The sequence below is a fragment of the Budorcas taxicolor genome, chromosome 2, assembly GCF_023091745.1.
Source record: "Budorcas taxicolor isolate Tak-1 chromosome 2, Takin1.1, whole genome shotgun sequence".
NCBI classification, from domain to species: Eukaryota; Metazoa; Chordata; class Mammalia; order Artiodactyla; family Bovidae; genus Budorcas; species Budorcas taxicolor.
In genome coordinates this window covers 115,519,509-115,542,681 of record NC_068911.1, presented here as the reverse complement: position 1 = coordinate 115,542,681, position 23,173 = coordinate 115,519,509, and the positions used below count along the sequence as shown (strand labels likewise).

The following is a 23,173-nucleotide window of genomic DNA, read 5'->3' as shown; positions in this document are numbered from 1 at the left end:
ATTCCGAGTAGCTATTATTATCATCCTTAATGCACTTTGTTAAAGCAAAAACCTTGAAGCATATTCATAGCAATATTAGAGATAACTTGCCCCAGTCCTTGTTATAAATGATCATAGAGTTGAGATTGAGGAATCTGTGACTTTTCTTCATTGACTCCATTGTAGTTTTTCAGGAACTGTTTGCAGTGCCATTTAATACAGATTGGTGTAGAGACTTTTTTGGGGGGGCAGCTGGTTGAATTGTGTTCCTAGACTCAATTCCAGTGTACATATATGGAGGCTTCCCCACATCAACAAGCAGTTCTTGATGCTAGGAGGGTATTCAAAAATTCAACTCAGTTCTGACACTACCTGTCCAGATAGAATCAGATTCCATACACAAAGGGCTCAGTTGCACAAGTCTGCCCTCCACTTCAGAGGCCAGTCACACAAGTTGTTATCTGTGCTTTTGACCAGCTGCAGACTGGAGGTTCTGTTTACCCCTCCAATTCAGGGTGCCAGCTGCAAGTCTAGGTTGCAGCCCATACTTCTGATCAATTGGCTATAAGTCAGAGGTTCCCACAACTCCCTCTTGGCATTTAATTAGCTTGTTAGAAGAGTTCACAGAACTCAGGAAAACCTGTTTACTCACTAGATTACCAATTTATTATAAAAGGATATTAAAGGATATATATCAACAGCCAGAGAAGATACATGGGTTGAGGTCCTACAAAGGGACTTCCGTAGTCATGGCTGATGAAGCTGAGCATGGGGGCATGTGGAAGTGTTCTGGTTCTCCGACGTGGAAGATCTCTGAAAAAGGTCCAAAAACCTGTTATTTGAAGTTGTTTATGGAGGCTTCATTACATAGTTATGATTGACTAAATCACTGGCCAGTGGTGATCGATTCAACTTCCAGCACAGGGTGGGACTGAAAGTTAGTTTTCCTAACCACCAGCCCCTACCTTTGTGTGGACCCCAAAAATCATCTTCCCTGGAGTGGTTTTCAGAAACTGAGGATGAGAGACCAAATTCCATTCCATTGTTCAAGAGATTCTAAGAGATTTGGAAACCGTGAGCAGAAACTGTGGATGAGGACCAAATATACATATACTTCCTATAAATCATGACGTTTCTGTGTAGTGAGGCTTCACTGTGACTGTGGCTCATATGTATTTTGTACTGTACCATGCAGCATGGAGGATCTTAGTTCCCTGGATCATCCCCCCTGCAGTGCAAGTGCTGATTCATAACTCCTGGACCACCAGGGAACACCTGTTGTTCATATTTTAATAATTAGGTTACTTTCAAAAATGAAAGTTTTAGTTTAAGCTGACAAGTGTTAAAACTGTCATTCGTGCCCCTTTATCCACTGCCTCCCTCTGTAAGAACAGCTTTCACTTCTATATATGTCTTTGCAATTTGACATTTGTGTTAGTCTCCTAGGGTTGCTATAGCAAAGTATCATAAGCTGGGAGACTTCAAACAACAGATATTTATTGTCCCTTAGTTCTGGGGGCCAGAAGTCCAAAATCAATGAGCAAGCCTGATTCCTTGTGAGGGTCGTGAGAGAGAATCTGTTCCTTGTCTCTCTCTTATCTTCTGGTAGCCCCAAGCATTCCTTGGCCTGTAGAGGCATCACTTCAGCCCCCCATCTTCACATGGTGGTCTTCTTGTGTGCTTGTCTTTACAAGGCCCTCTGCTTTCATAAGGATGCTAGTTGTATTGGATATGAGGCCCAGCCTACCCCAGTATGACCTCACCTTAATGAGTTGCATGTTCAGCAACTGCATTTACAAATAAGGTCACATTCTGAGGAAGGGGTAGGTATTAGGATGTCAACTTATCTTTTTAGGGAGAACACAGTAACACCCACAACATTCACCTAAAAATCAGAAATGAATGAATTGGTATTAAAAACAAGCACTTTTCTTCAATCATTATTGTTTTATAGTAGGGGAAAACAGAGCAAAGGAATAATAAGTGGAGCTGAGTCAGTCAGAAAAGGTCCTCCTGATGTGGTACTAATTACACTGATAGGGAGGATCCAGTTTTAGAAAAAGCAAGAATGTTTCAAGCTAGAGAACAACCTGTTGTCTAGTTTCTGGAATGATCCAGAAAGCTGGATGTATTGGAAGAACCAAAGGAGGACTGGTGTAATTGTTGAGCAGTGGCATAGGGGGAGATGGTGTCTAGGGCAAAATCATGCAGGGACTAGCTGGCCATAATGATGAGTTCACTTCTTTCCTTTAGGGGCTCTGGGGAGCCTGTGAAGAATTTTAAGCAGGGGAGGCATATTCAGATTTACATATTATGGAGATCACTCCTGCTGCTATATGTTACATGGATTGAGAGAACTGGACTGGTATTGGGACCAAGACCAGTTTCTATTATTTCAGTAGAGACAGTGAGAGTGGAGGCTTAGACTAGTGTAATGGAGGTGGAGAGAAATGGGGAAAGTCAAGATACGTTTTGGGGAAAGAGCTGAGAAGATTTGCTGGGTTAGCTAAAGAGTAGGGAAGAAGGAATGCTCTGTTGATGGCTTGAGTAACTCAAGTGTAATGGACTGAGATGGGGAAATTAGAATTAGGGGTTGGGGTCAGATTTAACTGCCAGGTTCAGTTTGGGATATGTTATATGCCTGGGGTGATAACTGACTAGAGAACTTAAGTAGCATCTGATGTCTGAGTTTTAAACTTAGGTATGGAAATGTATTTGAGAGAGTGGTCAGAGGAGCAGTAACATTTCAAGGTCTCGGAGAGGAGAGGAGCCTGGAGAAGATCTAGGAAAGGAGCCATGCAGTAATAGACAGCTGGAGAGAGGCAGAGAAGGATGAGCAGGTTCTTCAGCTCTGTTGAGTGCTTCTAAGAAGTTGAGTGTGATCAAAGGGATATGAAGAAAAGGAGAGAAATGTATTCAGTGGATTCACCTCTGCTATTTTAACTGAGGGGTGAGTGCAAAGTCTTTCAGTTTTATTCAGTTCAGTCGCTCAGTCATGTCCGACTCTGCGACCCCATGGACTGCAGCATGCCAGGCTTCCCTGTCCATCACCAACTTCTGGAGCTTGCTCAAACTCATGTCTGTCAAGTCGGTGATGCCATCCAACCATCTCATCCTCTGTTGCCCCCTTCTCTTCCTGCCTTCAGTCTTTCTGAGTATCAGGGTTTTTTCCAATGAGTCAGTCCTTCACATCAGATGGCCAAAGTATTGGAGCTTCAGCATCAGTCTTTCCAATGATATTCAGGACTGATTTCCTTTCTCTAAAGAGTCTTCTCCCACACCACAGTTCAGAAGTATCAGTTCTTTGGTGCTCAGTCTTCTTTATGGTCCAACTCTCACATCCATACATGACTACTGGGAAAACCATAGCTTTGACTAAACAGACCTTTGTTGGCAAAGTAATGTCTCTGCTTTTTAATATGCTGTCTAGGTTGGTCATACCTTTTCTTCCAAGGAGCAAGCATCTTTTAATTTCATGGCTGTCGACATCGTCTGCAGTGATTTTGGAGCCCAAGAAAATAAAGTCTGTCACTGTTTCCATTGTTTTCCCATCTATTTGCCATGAAATGATGGGACTGATGCCATGATCTTCGTTTTTTGAATGTTGAGCTTTAAGCCAGATTTTTTACTCTCCTCTTTCACTTTCATCAGAGGCTGTTTATTTCCTGTTCGCTTTCTGCCAAAAGGGTGGTGTCATCTTTATATCTGAGGTTATTAATGTTTCTCCCGGCGATCTTGATTCCAGCTTGTGCTTCCTCCAGCCCAGCGTTTCTCATGATGTACTCTGCATATAAGTTAAATAAGCAAGGTGACAATATACAGCCTTGATGTATTCCTTTCCCAATTTGGAACCAGTCCATTGTTCCATGTCTGGTTCTAACTGTTGCTTCTTGATCTGCATACAGATCTCAGGAGGCAGGTAAGGTGATCTGGTATTCCCATCTCTTGAAGAATTTTCCACAGTTTATTGTGATCCACACAATCAAAGACTTTGGCATAGTCAATAAAGCAGAAGTAGATATTTTTCTGGAACTCTCTCACTTTTCCAATGATGGAATGGATGTTGACAATTTGATCTCTGGTTCCTCTGCCTTTTCTAAATCTGGAAGTTCTTAGTTTGTGTACTGTTGAAGCCTAGCTTGGAGAATTTTGAGCATATCTTTGCGAGTGTGTGAGATGAGTGCAATTTTGCAATAGTCTGAACATTCTTTGGCATTGCCTTTCTTTGGGATTGGAATGAAAACTGATCTTTTCCAGTCCTGTGGCCACTGCTGAGTTTTCCAAATTTGTTGGCATATTGAGCGCAGCACTTTCACAGCATCATCTTTTAGGATTTGAAATTGCTCAACTGGAATTCCATCACCTCCACTGACTTTGTTGGTAATGATGCTTCCTAATGCCCACTTGACTTTGCATTCCAGGATGTCTGGCTCTAGGTGAGTGATCACACCATTGTGGTTATCTGGGTCATTAATATCTTTTTTTTTTTTTTGTAGTTCTTCTGTATATTCTTGCTAATATCTTATATTCTTGCTTCTTCATATCTTCTGCTTCTGTTAGATCCCTACCATTTCTGTCCTTTATTGTGCCCATCTTTGCATGAAATGTTCCCTTGGTAGCTCTTATTTGCTTGAAGAGATCTCTAGTCTTTCCCATTCTATTGTTTTCCTCTATTTGCATTGATCACTGAGCAAGGCTTTCTTATGTCTCCTTGCAATTCTTTGGAACTCTGCATTCAGATGAACATATAAATTTCCTTTTCTCCTTTGCCTTTCACTTCTTTTCTAAGCTATTTGTAAGGCCTCCTCAGACAACCATTTTGCCTTTTTGCAGTTCTTTTTCTTGGGGATGGTTTTGATCACTGACTCCTGTACAATGTTAGAAACCTTTATTCTAATGTCTTCTTTAGAATAGATTGAAGAGAGAATGGGAGGTGGGGAATTACATCAGCAGAGTAAACATACCACCCCTATGCTGGGGGCAGACACTATCTTCCAAGGCCATAGACTATATAGATATCCTGAGAAAAGATAGCTGAGAACAAAGGCCGCCAGTGCTTCTGCTCAGTAAGACATGTAGAAATTCAGACTCATGGAAAATTGTCACTGGCTAGGAGCCAGTCCCAGGTGGCACTGGTGGTAAAGAACCCGATTGCCAGTGCAGAAGATCTAAGAAATGGGGTTTGATCTCTGGATCGGGAAGATCCCCTGGAGAAGGGGCACCCCACTCCAGTATTCTTGCCTGGAGAATCCCATGGACAGAGGAGCCTAGTGGCTACAGTCCATGGGGTCACAAAGAGTCAGACATGACTGAAGTGACTTAGCACGCATGGCAAGAGCCACTCCTCATTTCTATAGCATATTCCAGTGAATTTTCCTCTGAGTATGCCACTCTCTCAGCCAGTCTGGTTAATCTACTGACAGGCTGGGACTATATCAATTCTGTTCATCTCAGACAGCATTTTGTTAGGACTACTGTCAGTAAGACTCCAAGCAGCAGGACTAGGGCAACCTGCAGTGTTGACCTCCACCATACCACCAGGGTCCTGAGCAAATCCCAGAAACTACCCATGGGCCTTAAAAAACCAGGGCCCTTTCTCTTTAAGTTTCTGTATTGACCTTCCCTCTGGGTACAAGACATCAATCTAGGTGTAGCAGCTTGTATTAGCCTTGGCAGAGACTTCACCCTGGGCAAAAGGCAGGAGTCTAGAGTCTGCCACCCATAGCCACGCTGGCCAGTGAGTGAACCCTTGCTAACCTGCAGGACAAGGTGGTGTCACTTATCGCTTTAGCTTAAGCTGGGAATGGATTTCAAACCACCCTTTCTGATTGGATGGCTCACTGTGGAGGAAACTGCCCATAGGGTCTACTTAAGATAGTTAACCCTCCTAGAAGCTTTCCTGAGTTCCCTAGGGCTTTTTTGGAGAGATTGCTACCTCTAACCTAGTTGCTGGTCATCTGAGATCTTACTCATGTGTGTTCTTAGACCTGTTTTTGGGAGAGAGGCAAGTGGTGTGCACATGCACACATACACACATACACATTCACGCATACAACCAGTCACAGGCCTGGAGGTGCATTTGGTATCCCTGGAAAAAAATTTCTTTACAGTTTGCAACTGGGACTCACTTGGTTCGGAACAGATAGGTTGTCAGGGCCTCCAGTATGACCCTTGACCTGCTCAGCCCAAATGTATCACTTGGGTTCATGTTATTGCACTTAGGCCTTGTTTTTGGAGGCACTGCGTGAGGGCCGACAGTCAGTCTGTCTTGTTTGTTTAGGCTGCCCGCTGAGTGTCATTGTCTGTAACACCACATGCTGAGCAGTGGCTGTGGGAATGGGGTGGAGAAGATGTCTGGAGGTGTGGACAGATGTCTTGTATGAGAAATACAGGAGCTGGGACAGATGTTCTGAGACACTTGTTTTCTTGGTAACAGTGATCACATAGGGGTCAGAGCCATCTGTCAGGGGTGGCAAATTCAGGAGTCAGTTAAATTTGAAGTGCTTATACCAATTTTGGGGAAGCTTGTCAGGGTGTTTTGCTTCATGTGAACTGCTCCAGGGCAGCGCGGAAAGATGAAAAATCGTTAGGGAATGATCCTTCCCACCCGTATCTCCTGGGGTACGGAGATACCCCAGGTATCTCCAGGTTCTCTTCTTCAATGGTGAGGTTAATTCCCTCCCTCCACCTCCACAAAAATGTGTGTGTCCCATTCCAGGCCCATGGACACTGCTGGGTTTGAGCTTATCCAAACCATCTGTGAACTAAGTCCAGGCATTTAGGGCAACCTCGGTGAACAGAGCATCCTGCTGAGTCAGTAGCTGTGTCAAGGAGGTGAGGAGCCCAAAACGCAAAGGAGTGCCTCCGAATGGAGGCTGTCTCCCTTTGCTAGAGGCTCTAGTTGGCAAAATCATTAGCCACAGAGACTGGTACCTCAACGAGGTCGTTGGGTTGTGGGAACCAAAGTTAGACATGTAGTGCAGCTTGTTGGACCACTTTTGATGCAGTCGGTTGATTTGGGCACCACTCAGGATGCTGCCTTGTAGGTTAAAAGACCATGTAGAGTGTCCATGTGAGGACTGTATCAATCAGGGTTCAACTGGAGAAGCAGCAGAACCAGTAGGGACAAAATACACAGACACACACACACACACATGGAATTGACTTACTCCATGGTGGGGACTGGATAAGCAGGTTGGAAATCCAGAGGCCAGCAGTCAGGAAGGGCCCATGAGGAGCAGACTGGACCCCACAGACACCAACCAAGGCCTGTGGTCCCAGGCAGTGATCAGGAGGGAGGACCCAGGGGGGAGGGAGAGCAAGTGCAGGCCTCACTGGAGTTTGGACTCTTTGAGCCCAGGGATGCCTATGTCCTCCTGTGCTGTGCTTAGTTGCTCAGTTGTGTCCAACTCTTTGCGACTCCATGGACTGTAGCCCACCAGGCTTCTCTGTCATGGGGGTTCTCCAGGCAAGAATACTGGAATGGGTTGCCATGCCCTCCTCCAGGAGATCTTCCCAACCCATGGATCCAACCCAGGTCTCCTGCATTGCAGGCAGATTCTTTACTGCCTGAACCACCAGGGAAGTCCTCGTAAAGGGCTTCTAACTGATTAGGTCAGGCCCGCCCAGGAAAATCTCCCTTTTGATTAATTTAAGACCAGTTGATTATGGACTTTAATTTATCTACAAAATGAATATGCTACAAAATGGTCACTGCCCCCTTCTTCCTCTGACATTCTGGAGAGAATATCCCTTGTGCATTCTGGGGACTGTAGCTCAGCCTGGCCACGATGAGCCACCCCAGGCATATACTCTCTCCAGTACCCAAAGAGTGTAGCAAGGTGCTAGGCTTTCTCTTTGGTGGTGGGAGGCTGAGGAGGCAGCTGTTGTTCCTTGATCACCAAAGGGCTTGGGCATTGTGAATCCACCCACATGATCCCAGGAAGCTTTACTTGTTGAGTAGGGCCCTGGATTTGGCTGGCTGAGGTGTGGTAACAGCACAGGCAGGACTGTGGAGACTGAGGTGTCTGATTTGCCAGCCAACAGGACATCTTTTATATACTGAAAACTTTGAACATCAATGGGTAGGGCAATTACATGTTGTCTTGACCCACCCACTGATGACACACAGCAGGGGAGCTTCTCCCACTAGCGTTTCTCTATCTATAGCTCTTCCTCATGGGGAAGAATCTCCTCTGGCACTGTGGACGGGGAAGTATTAAGGATATATAAGCATCATTTGTACAATCAGATGTAGAAACAACAGCAGTACTTTGAATTGGCCTGAAGCACCCATCTGCTACATCGTGTTAGTTTCCCTCTCCCATTGTGAATCTTGTCCAGATTCCGTTAGCTGAATCTGAGTACCTCCTCCTGCACAGGGCCAAGTAGCACAGTGACGTGGGTGCCTGTATCCACAGAGCCACAGATATTTGAGTCCCTCCTTTCCTTGGAGTTCTCCAGTATGCTTGGGTGCGTCAGGTCTTCAGTCTCTCTTGGGAGCAGAGAGGCCTCAGGCCACCGCTGATGCTTCTCCTAAAAGCAGATGTCAGGGTAGAGGGCACAGGGCAGGATCAGGGTTACAAAGGGGTAGAGGAGCTTTGTGCCAGTAAGCGTGTGTGTGTGTGCTAAGTTGCTTCAGTCGTGTCCAGCTCACTGTGACGTCATGGACACAGGCTTCTCTGTCCTACCAGGCTTCTCTGTCCATGGGATTCTCCAGGCAAGAATACTGGAGTGGGTTGCCATGCCCTCCTCCAGGGGATCTTCCCGACCCAGGGATTGAACCTGTGTCTCTTAATGTCTCCTGCATTGGCAGGCAAGTTCTTTGCCACTAGCGCCACCTGGGAAGCCCCACTTATCTTTAGTTCCATATGGCTTGGTGAATAAACATGGCTCAACTTAATGATTTTTCAGTTATGCAAAAGCTCTGCATCCTCACTGATGACGTAATCTGTTTCAGCTCTGAGGACTCTACTCAATAGCTGCAGCTGCATTGCTTCTCATCTGGAGTCAGGGGCTGGTGCTTCACTGCCTCAGTAACATCCCTTCCTGCTCCCACCCGAGGGAGTGTGAGCAACAGCAAAAGGTCCACTGGGCAGATGTTTCAGTCCTACCTTTTGCTGCTTGTCCTCTGAGGTCAATTAGTCCTAACACCCCCAAACCCATCACTTGGAGAAGAACCTTTGTTACTGCATCCCAGGGAATCTTCTTGTGTACCCTAAACCCATGGGACCCTTGTCTTTTCTGTTCCAGAAAGCCATGTTTCTGCCAGCATCCCATCCTTGTCACCTACTGTTAAGAACTGTGAAGAGTCTTGAGATTTTACCCAACTTGGAAGCCAGCAAGTCAGCCTGTCATCCTGGATGCTGGCAGAAGACATGGGACTCTTGGTTCGGAGACAAAGGACTGTATATCAGCACAGCCAACAGCATGAGCTCCCTGTCTGTGTCATTTCCTTTTGTCCCATGAGTCCACAGCTGTGAATTTAGGTAATCCAAATATTGCAATATATTTTAAAGAACTACAGCGAGCCTACCCAACGTTAGCCCAGAGGGAACCGTTGTTTTTTTTATACTAGACAGGAAACACACCTGCCCTCTATTCTGGAAGGGGGAGAATATCTGTCTTCCTGGACTGTTTGCTCTATACACATCCTTGAAAAGAATATCTGAGCACTAGAGCAGCCAGTGCCTCTGCTCACAAGGTGTACAGAAGTGTGAGAGCACCATGGAGAAGTATCTCCAACACACTGTGTAAGGATTGACGTTTTCATTGATGATTGTGTATCAAGAAAAATCGAATTGGTATTCCATGTACCTTGTTACAAACAGGAAGGACGGCGTGAAATATTTTTACCAAATGGTTAACTGTTAAACCCTTTGGAAAACTCAACTGTCCAGAATAGTTAGCTCTCTGAGAGTTTTGTTTTTGTCCTTGAGCAGAGAAACCAGATTATGATTTTGTGTATTTGCCCCAAATCGAAGGTCATAAAGGCAGGTCTGTGGAATTGTAGGCGTTGATTTGTCAGTGAGTGACACACTCAGGGTGAACAGCAAGAGTTTACTTATTAGAATTGACCATGTCTCCTTCTCAGGAAAGGCTAGCTGCTAATGCCTTCTTGCAGGGAAGCAGTTACAGTATGAGAATTATTTGCATAATCATCTGATTTAGCAAATGTTTGCTGTTTAGTCTCTAAACTAAACTATGTCAGACTCTATCGACCCCATGGACTGTAGCCTGCCAGGCTCTTCTGTTCATGGGGTTTCCCAGGCAAGAATAGTGGAATGGGTTACCATTTCTTTCTCCAGGGGATCTTCCCCTCCCAAGGACTGAAACCATGTCTCCTCTATTGGCAGGCAGATTCTTTACCACTGAGCCATAAGGGAAGCCTTAATTTAGCTAATTATTTGTCTTGCACCTTCTGTGTTATCTTACACATCTAATGTATGAGATTTTATTTTTCTGACCTATCTAAAAAATGGCTGAGGTCAAAGACTTTGAAGTCTTTCATAAGTTAATACATTGAAAATCTCTTTCTCAAAAGTTTTGTGTCACTGAAAGATGAATAACTGATTTTTCTAATGTAATAGTGTTTTGATTTCAATTATACAACTAAACATTTGGAAGAAAAAGGCTAGGAGATTTTCACATGTTTATTTGATTCTCCCATGGACCTATTCTATAAAGTTATAGCTTATGATCCTAAAATTTATACTTTTGAAAGTATTTAAAGCAAATTTCTGTTAACTTTTTTTTTTATTATAAAGACCAGTTTTTGGTATTTCATTTTTACCAAGGTCTAATTTTAGAATAAAATTTTGTTCTTCATTTATGAGTTTAAAAATAATTACACTTTTAAAGTAGGCTGGAATATATTAGAATGAAATTAACATTTTAGACATAGTCTAAAATAATTGACTTGATTATAATTTGTCATTCTTATCAACTTCAGTTAAATTGGAATTTTATATAAACTTACTAATTTGCCAAGGTTATGTTCTCTTTAAAAGGTGAACATTTCTCATTCACCTATTTAGCAGTGTGCTAGGTGCTCAGTATTTTTAAGAATAGTATAAAGAATGTAGGTCAATTGTAGTGAGGTGGATGAACCCAGAGCCTGTTATACACAGTGAGGTAAGTCAGAAAGTAAAAATCAATATCATATATTAAAGCATATACTCAGGAACCTGCTTACAGGGAAGGAATGGAGGTGCAGATGTAGAGAACGGACTTAGGGACGTAGCAGGGGAAGGAGAGTGTAGGGTGAACGGAGAAAGTAGCATTTACATGTAGACATTTTGTTGTTGTTCAGCCGCTAAGTCGTGTCTGACTGACTCATTGTGACCCCGTGGACTGCAGCACTCCAGTCTCCTCTGTCCTTCGCTGTCTCCCAGAGTTTGCTCCGATTCATGTCGATTGAGTCAGTGATGCTGTCTAACCATCTCATCCTCTGCTGCCCCCGTTTCCTTTTGCCTTCAATCTTTCCCAGCATCAGGGTCTTTTTCAGTGATTCGGCTCTTCCCATCAGGTGGCCAAAGTATTGGAGTTTCATCTTCAGCATCAGTCCTTCCAATGAATATTCAGGACTGATTTCCTTTAGGATGGACTGGTTTGATCTCCTTGAAGTCCAGGGGACTCTCAGGAGTCTTTTCCAGCACCACAATTTGAAAGCATCAATTCTTACACGTACCATCCATACACTATCATGTGTAAAATAGGTAACTAGTGGGAAGCCGTTATATAACACAGGGAGTCCAGCCTGGAGCTCTGTGACCTCCTGGAGGGGTGGGATGGAAGGGGGGGAGGGAGACACTGGAGGGAGGGTGTGTGTAGATAATTATGACTGATTTGAGTTGTTTAGAAGAAACCAACACAACAATTTAAAGCAGTTATTCTCCAATTAAGAAGAAAAAAGGCAAAAGCATTAAAGGAAAAAAGAATGTAGGTTTTCTTTCCTCTCCCTCTTTGGCCTCAAACAACTTTTTCTAGGAGTAAAATCACATATTTGGGTGATATTTAGTAGTACATATGATTATTTTCTTCAGAATCATTGTCAGACTCATTTGCATATTGAGTAATTTTCGTCTTAGCAGGACTCTTCTTTTCCCTAATTTTATGCCAGTTTAGTTTCCTCATATAAAAGAACAATAAACTGTATTTCTTCTTTTTATTGATTTGTTTCAAAAGGAAGGCAAATTTACTCCTTGCTGTGTTCTGTTAGTTCCTAAATCTAGAGGAAAATTAAGCATTTAGTGTAATATGTTTTTTGTATGTGCTTAGAACATTAGTTTTTTGAAAGCTGTACCTTTTTCATATCGGTAAGACAAGTTTTAAAGCAAACTTGGTATTATGACAGTTTTGATTTTATAATACTTAAATTTAGGAAGTAGATATAACTTTACAAAATATTTTAGTTTTTCCAAGTGATTCACCTTAGGAATCTGTTAAATTTCAAGTTACGTACACCCTTTCTCCTTCCTGGTGATTACAGAGTCTGAATGCTTAACTGCCTGAGTGGTGAGTGCTTTTCTACACTTAAAACTTCTGATTCTTTACATGTATGTGTATGGCTGCGTCCCTTCACCTGAAATTATCACAACATTGTTAATCGGCTATACACCAATACAGAATAAAAAGGTTTTTAAAACTTTTAACTCTCAAGGACATTTGGATCCTCTTCCATTCTCTGACGAAAAGTGAAGAGCGTGCTTTCTTCAAATACTGGAAAGCACATGAAAGTGAAAGTTGCTCAGTTGTGTCCAGCTCTTTGCGACACCATGGACTATATAGTCCATGGAATTCTCCAGGCCAGAATACTGAAGTGGATAGCCTTTCCCTTCTCCAGGGGATCTTCCTAACCCAGGGATCAAACCCAGGACTCCCACATTGCAGGTGGATCCTTTACCAGCTGAGCCACCAGGGAAGCCCAAGAATACTGGAGTGGGTGGCCTATCCCTTCTCCAGTGGATCTTCTCAACCCAGGAATTGAACCTGGGTCTCCTGCATTGCAGGTGGATTCTTTGCCAATTGAGTTATCAGGGAAACCCGGAAAGCACATACACTTTTTTTTTTAAACTGTAATGCAGTCAATCCTTGTTACTCACAGACTGTATATTTGTGATTTGCCTACTCGCAACCCCCAGAGCAATACCCAGGCACTTTCTTGGTCATTCTCCAGTCTGCAGGGCTGTGACACATTTGAATCAACAGAATTCACATTGCCAGCTGAGGTGAAACGAGGCAGCTTGCTGCCTTCTTGTTTCAGTTCATATTGTAGACAGGTGTCCACACTGTGCTTCGTTTAATGCCATGCTTTTCACATTTTCATGGTTGTTTGTTGGTGATGTCACTTTAAAATGGCCCCCAAATATCTTGCTGTCTGTGTGTGCTTTAGAAAACATGTGTGTTAAGCGAACTTTGTTCAGGCATGACTTGTAAGACTCCTGGCTGTGAGTTTAACATTTATGAATCAGCAGTGTACAGTATATATCAAAGAAGGTGTCTTTAAACAGAAATGCACATAAAACAAGGTTATGTATTTACCAGTTGATGAAAATTGTGGCTAGAGGAAACAGATGTCCCAGAACCTGACTCTCTATTTCCCCCGGAGCAGTGGTCTAGTATTCATGAATTCAGTGTTCGAGGCCACTTTACAGACAGCATCCACTGCAAGTAACTAGAATCAGCTGTAGTTATTTTATTTTATTTTGTTGAACTGATAGAGATCATCAGTCAAGTATTTTACGCATACATGTGTTTCATGCTTATGTTAATGCTGGGCTGTGCACTTTCATCTCAGGAGCGCCCTAGCTAGTTTACAGCTCATCAGCTCAGAGCTTTGCCTCAGAGAGAGGCATCAGCGCTGGCATGAGAGCCATTGGCTGGTTAGGGAACCTGGCTTGCAGCTTGTCTTGGCTTTCCCTGACCACTCCATCCTGACTTTCCACCTTCCCTTTTCATGCTGCTGCAGCCTGGGCCATGAAAAGCAGCTGCAACCTGACCTGTGATGCTGGTCCAGGAGGGGAGGATATTGGACTGCGTCTATTCTTGGCTCTGATGGTGCAGGGACGTGGGATGTGGGAACTCCTCGTGAGAGCCTTCTTATGTGGGTTTCTTGCTTGCTTGCTTTGTTTCTTTAAGAGTTTTGCTTTGCTATGGTTATGGGTTTTTCTTCATTATCCCAAACCAGCTGGGTAAGGTACCAGCCATGACAGGTTTCTAAGGCAGGGAAGTTTAAAGACCTTCCTAAGCCCTGAAGTGAAGTCGCTCAGTCGTGTCCGATTCTTTGTGACCCCATGGACAGTAGCCTACTAGGCTCCACTGTCCATGGGATTTTCCAGGCAAGAATACTGGAGTGGGCTGCCATTTCTTTCTCCAGGGGATCTTCCCAACCCAGGGATCGAACCTGGGTCTCCTGCATTGCAGACAGATGCTTTACCGTCTGAGCCACCAGGGAAGCCCTCCTAAGCCCTAGGCACTGTTACTTTTCAAATCCCCACCCTACATTGTAGAAAATGGTCTTGTATCCTGTATTAAATCTGAGATTTAAAAGTAGAGTTGAATTGGTGTTGAAATGTTACTTGTAGTTACTTAAATGTTAAATTTGATTTTTTAAAAATTTCATGTTCTAGAGCAGTAAGTTTTTTCTCCAGATCTCAAGCATTTTCATGGACCCGGGAAAAAACTCATAGGTACCTGGGTGCTTCTCTAGTGGCTCTGCGGTAAAGAATCTGCCTGTAGTGCAGGAGATGTGGGTTTGATCCCTGGGTCAGGAAGATCCCTTGGAGGAGGAAATGGCAACCTGCTCCAGGATTCTTGCCTGGAGAATCCCATGGACAGAGGAGCCTGGGGGGGCTACAGTCCATGGGGCTGCAAAAGAGTCGGACACGACTGAACGACTAAACAACAATAACCGTGTCTGTAGTGCTGGACTGTGTCAGGAATTCAGGTGTTCCTTAGCATTGCAGTTATCCAGACACTGATGGGGGCTCTGATGTGCCTCATGACACATATGTTGCTTTGGTACAGAAACAAGCCATAAACAGATGACTGCAGTATGATGTGGTCAGGTGCTGTGGCTGGACAGAGGGCCTTTAGCTGGGGCAGAGGAGAAAGTATTGTGATGCTATCCTGGAGCAGATGGTGCCAGCCTGGGTTTTGGAGGCTGCCTGTGTAGTAAGGTGAAGAGTGGAGGGACAAAGGGAGTTTGGAGAAAAGCTGGGGGTGGAAAGGTGTGGCAGGGGCTTGGAAACAGCCTGATGTGTGTGGGAAATTGTGGGCTGACATTACCGCCGGGGTAATATGTACAAAATGGGTTGTGGTGGTGACAGATACCTTCAGAGGAGCAGGGAGGGGCTGAGTATGGAAGGCCTTTTGTACTTCTTAGACAAGTGTAAACTCGTCTTGGGCCTGTGACCTGCTTCTAGTGCCTCTTGACTGCTGAGTGATACTTTCTGAATTTATCAATAGTTGGTATCCTTCAACGCATATCAGTAATATAACTAAGTTTCTGACCCTCTCTGTCCTTTCTAGTATTTGCTAAGTTCTGTTTTGTTTGCTTTTGCTCAGTAAGCTCTTTTTTCTTAAAGGAAATAGAAATACCTTAGTTTTAAAAATAACTTTTTGTTGATGTATACCACATTCCTCAGAAATGTGAAAATGTAAGTATACAGAGAAATTAGCCTAATTTCAAAACACATACTCATTCTTAAAACATCAAGCAATATTAAAAATTTATAAAACAAGTAGCAGTCTGTTGGATTTCTACCATTCGTAGCTGCTGTGAACATTTTAGTCAATGCTGCTCTGAACCTGTCTCTGATCTTATGTAGACACCATGCACCCATGGTTTTCTAAATTTATTTTTTCATTCACCAATATTTCATACCCATCTTTTAAAGTTAATATCTGTGGATTCATTTCACCCTTTAATGGCTACAAGGGATTTCATTTTATGACATGACATAATTTACTTCATTAATGAACTCAATTGATTTAATTGATGAATTCAGTTACTTCATTGAATTCTAATTTTTATAAACTATTAGAAGCACATCAGTGGAAAAAACCTTCCTAGAATGTACATTTTTGTACATTTATCTTTTCTTAAAATGATTTTATTATTAAAAAATTTCAAGCATCTAAAAACTGTGTAGTATGATAAGGTCCCATATACATTCAGCTTCAGCAGTTACTAGTGTTCTTTTCAGTCTACACATCCATAATTGTTTTTCCTCTGTCAAGAGTATTTGAAAGCAAGTACCAGGCATAGTATCATTTTACCTATATATGTCAGTCTTTTAAGTTAGACTAACAAGCATAATAATATTAAATAAACAGAATTGATACTGATTCCTAATATCTTCTAGTATTATGCAGATTAAGATCCATGCATGATCTAAACATTAGTTGACATATCTCTTTTAAGTCTCTTAGTTTACAACCTTCCTCCCCTTCTGTGTATTGCATGCTAATTATTTTGTGTCATTTAACTTGTTCTTGCAGACACTGTCATAACCCCTAAGCTGGGAGTTAGATCCAGAGGCTTAATTCATTTGTTAAGTTTGGTTGCTAAGTTTAGCCCTTGAAGTATCCATTCTAAAATTTCCCATCAATCTTTTACCTAATGGTTTTGTCACCCCTTTCTGATCACTGCCTACTGTCATTACTTCATTAGGGTTTCCAAAATGATGGGCTTTAGCAACTTTTATTTTGAGATAATTGCAGAGTCACATGCAGTTATAAGAAATAATACCAGTGATCCTTTCTGCCCCTCATCCAGTTTTCCCCAAGGGTGACATCCTGCTTCAGGGTGGTCTTAGATCAACCACATCTAGGGAACTGATGTTGATACAATCCATGGACCATATTCACGTTTCACTGGTTTTACAACCTCTTCTGTAGGCATGTGTGCACGTGCATGTGTATTTGGTTTTAGGCAATTTTATCACATGTGTAGATAAGTGTGGATAACACCACGGTCAAGAATTAGAAACTTCCCATCACAAGGATCTCTTTTTACGCTTTTACAGCCGGAGCCACCTCCTTCCCTCCTTGCCAACCCCAGGGACACTAATTATTCTCCGTTTCTATACTTTTGTCATTACAAGAATGGCATACAGGACTCCCCTAGTTGTCTAATGGTTAAGAATCCATCTTCTGATGTAGAGGGCATGGATTTGATCCCTGGTCCGGGAGGATTTCACATGCCATAGGGCAACTAAGCCCATGTCCCCTACCGCCCATGCTCTGCAACAAGAGACACCACTGCAGTGAGTAGCTGTGCACTGCTACGAGAGAGTAGCCCCTGCTTGCCACAGCTAGGGAAGGCCCATGCGCAGCAGTGAAGACCCAGAACAGCCGGAAATAAACACACAAGTAAAAGTCTGCTGTTAAAAAAGAATGATGTATAATGGAACTACGCAGTATGTGACCTTCTGAGATTGATTTTTTCTTTTCAATTTAATTCCCTTAAGATCTATCAAAATTGTTATCTGTGTCAGTAGTTTTTTCTTTTTTATTCCCCAGTGGTTCATGATATGGATATACCACACTTGGTTTAACCACTCACACGTTGAAGGATGTTTGGGTTGTTTCCAGTTTTGGGGTATTAAACATGGATATACTATGAGCATTTATAGATAGTTTTTTTGTGTGTGAACATAAGTTTTCATTTCTTTGGCATAAATGCTCAAGAGTGCATTTGCTAGGTCTATGGTAAGCATGTGTTTAGTTTTGTAAGAGATTATCATATTCTTTTCTAGAGTGGCTGTACCATTTTGCATTTCAGTAGTGAGTGAAAGATTAGTTTCTCTGTACTCTCACCAGTATTTGGTGTTATCATTGTTTTTATTTTAGCCATTTTGATATTTATGTAAATCATAATTTTTAAATTCTGTCATTCCTTCAGTGCTTTTTAGCTATCATTCTTCTTTAAAGAAGAAACTTTCCATCAGCTATTTGGTAATCTTGAAATACAAACTGTATAAGAATCTGATTATTTTTCTCATTTTCAATGCCCTGTTCCCTACCTTGGTAAGCCAGTTTTCAGGAAAACAAATAAGTGCCCTTTTAGCTTCCCGAGTGACTAATCGACTTAAAAAAATATCATTATAAACTCATGGATTTTAAAATATTTGATGTGATTGTCTTCTCCGGATAAATTAGTAGAAGGAAAATTGTCATGTCAAAAGGTAGGCAAATTTAAAATTTTGATATCGGTTATCTCACTCCTGGATGGCATCACTGACTCGATGGACGTGAGTCTGAGTGAACTCCGGGAGTTGGTGATGGACAGGGAGGCCTGGCGTGCTGTGATTCATGGGGTCGCAAAGAGTCGGACACGACTGAGCGACTGAACTGAACTGAACTGAACTGATCTCCACTCCTCTCCAGAAAGACTATCATTTAATGTTCTTGGCAAGAGTATGTAAAATATTTACTTTTCTATATCCTTGCCAACACTGGTGTGACCAGTTTTTAATTTAAATATATTTTACCAATCTGTGGCTAACCAGTATCTTACTATTTCTATTTTTCAGTTCTACAGTTACCAGTAATATTGACTTAAAAATTTAGCCTATTGCTCATTGATTACCTTTATCCATGTTATCAAGACATTTGTCTTTTCTTATAATTTTTTTTTTTTTTTTTGCTATATCTGTCAACCTTTTCCTTGGTGGTCGCTGATTTTTATTTGCTTAGAAAGGTCTTTTCTACCTTAAGCTTATAAAAGTTTATTCCCATTTTTTGATGCCTTCCTGTGATTTTACAGTTTAGTTTAAATATTTGTTCTACGTATAGTTTATTTTGTATAAGATATGAAGTAAGGATCCAGAATTACCTTTTTCTAAATGTCTGACCAGTTTTCCTAATGCCATTGATTAGGGTGTCTTTTCCTCACAAATGTGAAATGCCATTTTTATACTAAATTCTTGCATCTTGAGTCTTTTCTGAGTTTTCTCTTCTCTTCTACTGATTTGTCAGTCTCCAGTGTCACATAATTTATGGTGCTGCTGGTCTCTCTGTCTCTCTCTCTTTTTTTTTTTTTTCTTTTATGACTTTAAAGTTCACAAGCATGTTCTTCTAGATTAGAAATACTTGTTTTAAATCCAGACCACCCTGTTATATTTTGATGGGGACTTTATTTAATTTATAGATTAATTTAGGGAGAATTATTTCTTTACAACTCTGAGCTTTCATAGTTAAGAAAATGGTCTATCATTTCATTTATTCACACATTTTTTCTTGTTTTTGAATATGTTTTGTTAATTTACCTCTAAATTATTGCTTTTGGTTTCTCTGTCCCTTCATTTGAAGGATACCTTTTAAACTTGATCAGATTCATTTTTTAAAAGTAGGTCAAACCTTCTGGGAAAACATCACATTTATAATTTGTAATACTTGCATTCCAAGCTGTCTCTTCAGTATGTTTGGCTCCCTAAACTAACAACCTATATTTCCCACAGTACTTGAGACAAATTAAATAATGGCGTCATTCTAATAGTAGCTAATATGGCTTAGTTACTGAGTATAAATTACTACAAATTTCTGATGAAGATGACATTACATTGTTAATCAAATTAGACAGTAACGCACATTTGGAGTTTTAAATCGAAAACTTCAGCTATTTCAGTACAGCATATGGGGCAGCTTTTTTTAAAGTGGAAAAAATAAGCCTACAATTATAAAAGTTTCATAAGGCATACATGTGCTAGCTTGCTTGGCCTCTTTTGTTAGTCCATTTACATTATTTATTTCATTGCACCTGGGAATCTTGTATCTTTATTTGCTGCCTACATGAGCTGTCTTTATGCCCAAACCTGTTTAATCCCAAGTAGACCCTTGATAAAAGCAGCTACTATTTATTGAGATCCAACTATACATTAGGGCTGAGAAGTAGAGTCAGTAATTAAGTTTGATCTGTCTAGCTCTGAACGCTTTAGGAATTTGGACTTCATTGTAGGGCTTCTGTCCATGTGTGTGTGTGAGTGTGTGTGTGTGTGTGTGTGTGTGTGTGTGTGTTTTGGAGAGCTTCTTTGTTGTTTTGGGGGCTAGGTGAGAGGAGGAAGAAATTGGTCATAATTTTCACAAACCTGTTAACACTGCCTCTAAAATATGGAGTCTTGTTTTCTTTCTTTTTAAAATTTATTTATGTATTTATTTGGTTGCTTTGGGTCCTAGTTGTAGCGTGCAGGATCTTCGTTGTGGTGGGGGCTCTCCAGCTGTGGCTTGCAGGCTCCAGAGTGCATGGGCTCAGTAATTGCAGCACTTAGTTGCTCCTCGGCATGTGGGATCTTCGTTCCCCCACCAGGGGATCACACCTGAGTCCCCTGCATTGCAAGGGATTCTTGCAATGGATCCTTAATCACTAGACCACAGGGGAAGTTCCTAGAGTCTTTTATGCTATCCCTTTCTTGAGAGAGATTCTTTATTAGGTATCTCAGTAAATTTTAAATTGTAATTTTGTAGATGTCTTGCTAAACTGCCATTATTTGGTAGATTTTAGGGTCAGAATTTTGGGGAAGCCCTGTAAAGCCAGATTTAATAACAAATAGTGTAACAGCTAATAATGGAATTTCCAAAAGATTTAATTTAAGCTCTCAAGCCACAAAATAAGATTATATCCTTTATTTTAGAGGAAAAATACTATTTTTAATTCAAGACCAATTAATTAAAACCATTTGTTTAATTATAAACAGTACACTATAATTACAGATTATTTTATGCATTAAAACAGCTTGAACCTTTGCTTTTCACACGTAATATGCTGCATATTCTCTCAAACTTAGTGAAATATTTGTATAAGCATTTTGTGATCCAAAGAAACTTTCCAGATCAAATTAGTGTGGCTTCTTTGTGTATGTTATGAAATATTATGAAATATTCCAGACACATTAAAAGGCTTAAAGAATGGTAGCTATACTGTCCATATACTTGACATCCTGCTTAAGATATAAAATGCAACCAGTATGATGGAAACACCTGTTTTACTTCTCCCTAATTGGATAATCCTTTCTTTGCTCCAAGAATCACCTCTTTTTCAACATAATGAAACCTTTGTTTTTGAATTTTGTGTAAATGATGTGTTATTCATGATTCAGATAATCATGATGATTTGATTACTAATCTAGAGCCAGGCATCTTGGAATGTGAAGTCAAGTGGGCCTTAGAAAGCATCACTATGAATGAAGCTAGTGGAGGTGATGGAATTCCAGTTGAGCTGTTTCAAATCCTGAAAGATGATGCTGTGAAAGTGCTGCACTCAATATACCAACAAATTTGGAAAACTCAGCAGTGGCCACAGGACTGGAAAAGGTCAGTTTTCATTCCAGTTCCAAAGAAAGGCAATGCCAAAGAATGCTCAAACTACCGCACAATTGCACTCATCTCACACGCTAGTAAAGCAATGCTCAAAATTCTCCAAGCCAGGCTTCAGCAATACGTGAACCGTGAACTCCCTGATATTCAAGCTGGTTTTAGAAAAGGCAGAGGAACCAGAGATCAAATTGCCAACATCCGCTGGATCATGGAAAAAGCAAGAGAGTTCCAGAAAAACATCTATTTCTGCTTTATTGACTATGCCAAAGCCTTTGATTGTGTGGATCACAATAAACTGGAAAATTCTGAAAGAGATGGGAATACCAGTCCACCTGACCTGCCTCTTGAGAAATCTGTATGCAGGTCAGGAAGCAACAGTTAGAACTGGACATGGAACAACAGACTGGTTCCAAATAGGAAAAGGAGTACATCAAGGGTGTATATTGTCACCCTGCTTATTTAACTTCTATGCAGAGTACATCATGAGAAACGCTGGACTGAAGGAAACACAGGCTGGAATCAAGATTGCTGGGAGAAATATCAATAACCTCAGATATGCAGATGACACCATCCTTATGGCAGAAAGTGAAGAGGAGCTAAAAAGCCTCTTGATGAAAGTGAGTGGAGAGTGAAAAAGTTGGCTTAAAGCTCAACATTCAGAAAACAAAGATCATGGCATCTGGTCCCATCACTTCATGGGAAATAGATGGGGAAACAGTAGAAACAGTGTCAGACTTTATTTTTGGGGGCTCCAAAATCACTGCAGCTGGTGACTGCAGCCATGAAATTAAAAGACGCTTGCTCCTTGGAAGAAAAGTTATGACCAACCTAGATAGTATATTCAAAAGCAGAGACATTACTTTGCCGACTAAGGTCCGTCTAGTCAAGGCTATGGTTTTTCCTGTGGTCATGTGTGGATGTGAGAGTTGGACTGTGAAGAAGGCTGAGCGCTGAAGAATTGATGCATTTGAACTGTGGTGTTGGAGAAGACTCTTGAGAGTCCCTTGGACTGCAAGGAGATCCAACCAGTCGATTCTGAAGGAGATCAACCCAGGGATTTCTTTGGAAGGAATGATGCTAAAGCTGAAACTCCAGTACCTTGGCCACCTCATGGGAAGAGTTGACTCATTGGAAAAGACTTTGATGCTGGGAGGGATTGGGGGCAGGAGGAGAAGGGGACGACAGAGGATGAGATGGCTGGATGGCCTCATGGACTCGATGGACGTGAGTCTGAGTGAACTGCGGGAGATGGTGATGGACAGGGAGGCCTGGCGTGTTGCGATTCATGGGGTCGCAAAGAGTTGGACATGACTGAGCGACTGAACTGATGTGTTATTCTGATGCTTTTGTGACTTGCTTTTTTTGCATTCACCGTACTATTTCTGAGATTCCATCTGTGTTGATGTACATCGTTCAAGTTCATTCATTTTCACTGCTTGAAGTATTTTGTTGAATGAAAGTACCATAATTATTTATTCTCCTGCTGATGGACATTTAGTTGTTTCCAGTTTTTGCAATTAACAATGTTAATATTGATGTTCTTTTACAGTTCTCCTGTGCACACATGTGAGAGATTCCCAAGAGCACCTACATGTGAATGACATTGCTGGATTGAAAGGTATATGAATCTTCAGCTTTACTAAATATTGCCCAATTGTCTCCAGAAGTAGAATCCATTTGGATGCCCACCTTAACTGATTAAACTCTCATTTTTCTGCACTCTTGCCAACAGTAGGTATTGTCAGGCTTTTTCGTTTGTTAGTTTGATGAGCAATATATAGCTCATTGTTACTTTGAATTTCTCTGATTACTGGTGAGGTTGGACATCTTATTTTATTTTGTTAGCATTACAGGTATTTTTTTTTTAGTACTTGTG

At 41.6% G+C, this 23,173-nt stretch overlaps 1 protein-coding gene across 4 annotated transcripts in view; it reads left to right on the top strand.

Annotated features, from left to right (window-relative positions):
* The window catches only part of C2H2orf76 (chromosome 2 C2orf76 homolog), a 116,478-nt gene that overhangs the window by 38,775 nt on the left and 54,530 nt on the right, over nucleotides 1-23,173 (top strand). For all 4 annotated transcript variants that reach the window (XM_052662540.1, XM_052662563.1, XM_052662549.1 and 1 more), the window contains exon 2: nucleotides 22,847-22,915. The gene's annotated coding sequence lies outside the window, so the exon portion shown is untranslated. The remainder of the gene's footprint in view (nucleotides 1-22,846; nucleotides 22,916-23,173) is intronic.